The following is a 3,055-nucleotide window of genomic DNA, read 5'->3' as shown; positions in this document are numbered from 1 at the left end:
TACCACCTCTTTCTTTACTACTTCACGCATGTTTGGGTTCAATCTCCTCTGCATATCTCGATGGGGTTTGGCATTTTCCTCAAAATGAATATGATGCATGCAAATGGAGGGGTCAATTCCTTTTAAATCGGCAATGGACCAACCGATAGCCTCTTTATGTTCCTTCAGAATACCAACCAATTGTGCTTCCTGATTAGGGGTCAAGTCTGATGCAATGATTGCCGGGAGGGTGTCATTGAGTCCTAGAAATACATACTTAAGCGTGGCAGGAAGAGGTTTCAATTCTAACGTAGGTGGTGATTCTAAAGATGGGACTATTGGTGTACTGGCTAATGTGGGCAATGGCTCATACTTGATTGTCCATGGAGGAGTGGTTTTATCATGTGGTGTATCTAACAAGATGTTAACTTCTTTCCTATATTCCTCAAAGTCACACACTCCAGAGTGAGCCAAGCAAGTATCTGAGGGGTCTGGTGCTAGAATTATGGGTGTTGCATCTTCTATAATATCTTCTAGTGTATCTACTTCGAAGCAACTATCCATTGATGGTCCTTGGGAAGCACCAAACACATTCAATCTTAGTTTCTTATTCCCAAATGATACGTCCATGACTCCTGTCCTACAATTAATGCATGCATTTGCCATAGCTAGGAAGGGTCGTCCTAAGATAATGGGAATTTGTCTGGGGTTGCCACTTAATTCCATATCGAGAACCAGAAAATCAACTGGAAAGTAAAACTCATCTACCTTGACCAAGACATCCTCAAGCATTCCACGTGGTTCTTTAATTGATCTGTCGGCTAACTGTAATGTGACTGATGTGGGTTTCAGTTCTCCAAATCCAAAAAGTTCATACACCGAACTAGGTAAAAGATTCACACTTGCCCCTAAATCCAGAAGAGCTTTTTCAATGTGATAATCTCCTATAACACAGGAAATGATGGGGGCTCCTGGGTCCTTAAGCTTTGGAGGAGTGGCATGCTGAAAGACAGAACTAGCCTGTTCAGTGAGACGTACTTTCTTTGGGATTTGTGATCTAGATTTACGTTTTTGGGTACACAAATCCTTCAAAAATTTGGCATAAGCAGGGACCTGTTTGATTGCATCTAGAAGGGGAAGATTAATTTGGACTTGCTTAAACAATTCCAACATCTCATCGAGTTTTCCTCCCTTCTTATCTGCAGGAATAGGGGCTTTCAGGGCATCCGGAAATGGGGCTTTAGGCAAGTAAGATGATTCCGGTGCAGTTGGTTCCTTCTCTATTTTCAGGTCCTCCTTGTTCTTGGGTGATTTGGATTCGGTTAGAGATTTAGGGTCAGTCTCTTTGGTTTTGCTAGTGTGTTCAATGACCTTCCCACTTCTCAGAGTCATGATTGATTTGGCATGTTCAGAAAAAGCTTCTGGGGTATTAAACTCTCAATCACAAATTGCCCTCTTGGGTTGCTCTCTGGTTGGCTAGGTAATTTTCCTCCTTCCCTCCTACTGAATGCAGTTGCTAGTTGACCTATTTGGGTCTCTAGCTTAGCAATAGATTGTGTATGGGAGTTAAGGGTCTGAGTGTTGACTTCTAATCTTTCTAGTGCTTTCAGGACTTTTTCCTCAAAAGCTGAACTGTGACCAGTAGTAGATGGTTGAGGAGCATTTTGAAATTGATGGTATGGTCCATGCCTATATATTGGGTCTTGATATTGAGGTCGAGGTGTGGCAGGACCAACCACTGGTTGTGGTCTCCAAGAAAAATTTGGATGGTTTCTCCAGCCGGGGTTATAAGTGTTCGAATATGGATCGTTTCCTGGTCTGCGAGCTTGTTGGACTTGCTGAACCTGCTCGTGCACAAACTCAGGAAATTGGGGTGCGGCTGGGCATTCACTAACAAAATGGTTCGGACTTGCACACAATGCACAAACTTCTTGGATTGGATTAGGTGGAATTGGAGATTGCCCATGTTTAGAAGACGATCTAATTTTTGGGACAGTTCATCTACCTTTTGATGGATATCTATGGCATTTCCTACTTCATATATTCCACCTCTTTTTGAGTTTAACATGGGTTTATCTCTAATAGAGGCAGACATATGATGTAATGAATTTTCACTTAAAATTTCAAACAGTTGCCATGCCTCATCCTCACTTTTCAGCATAAATGTCCCACCGCATGATGTATCGACCATTTGTCGATGTCTTTTAGAGAGCCCATCATAAAAACATTGGATTAACTGCCACTTGGGTACAGCATGGTGGGGACATTTTCTAATAAGGTCTTTTAATCTCTCCCATGTTTCATGAAATATTTCTCCATCTAATTGGGAAAAACTAGTTATGGCTTTCCTTATTTGATTAGTTTTTCCTATGGGAAAATATTTCTTGAGAAACTCTCCTTGCAGCTGGTCCCAGGTTGATATAGTCATGGAATCCAAAGTATGTAGCCAGTATTTGGCTTTGTCCTTAAGTGAAAAAGGGAATAATTTCAACCTAAGAGCATCATCGGAGAAGTTGTGAATTTTGACAGTTGAGCATATCTCAAGAAATTCTTCAAGATGTTTATAAGGGTCTTCATTACTAAGTCCATAAAATGAAGGTAACATTTGGATTATACTGGACTTAATTTCATATTGAGTAGCCTCCACAGGAGGTACTTGAATACAAGGAGAGTAGGTATATGTGGAAGGAGTAAAGTACTCCTTCAATTGCTTGGGTGGATCATTCTCCTGATTTCGGTCCATCTTTTTATGTCTGTAGGCTCTAAAGGTTCTTTCTATTTCTGGATCAAAAGGTTGAATTTCTGGTCGTAACGATCTAAGGCCAAGCATACACCTTACAATTATACTGTAGAGCACACACAGAATTTTTTTTTTTTTTTTTTAATATATATTTTTATAATAAAGTGAGAAAAGAATGAAGAAAATCTAAAGAGAAGAACCTAAGAACCTTAAATCTATGAAAAGGGAGAAATTAATTAATGTTTAGATGTTAATTGCAATCAACTTAAACAATCATATACTCTCTATCCTAGGGTTAACTTAGATCTAGACAGCTCCTAACTTTCAAGATTGCTT

The 3,055-nt window shown here is 39.9% G+C and overlaps 1 non-coding gene across 1 annotated transcript; it reads left to right on the top strand.

Moving 5' to 3' along the window:
* Positions 1-2,229: 2,229 nt before the first annotated feature.
* Positions 2,230-2,335, top strand: LOC140851415 (small nucleolar RNA R71). Its single transcript, XR_012134168.1, has one exon. It is a non-coding gene; the product is annotated as a small nucleolar RNA R71 (small nucleolar RNA).
* The last annotated feature ends 720 nt before the right edge of the window (positions 2,336-3,055 follow it).

Source organism: Elaeis guineensis, chromosome 8, assembly GCF_000442705.2.
Source record: "Elaeis guineensis isolate ETL-2024a chromosome 8, EG11, whole genome shotgun sequence".
Lineage (NCBI taxonomy): Eukaryota > Viridiplantae > Streptophyta > Magnoliopsida > Arecales > Arecaceae > Elaeis > Elaeis guineensis.
This window is presented reverse-complemented; position numbering and strand designations above follow the sequence as displayed.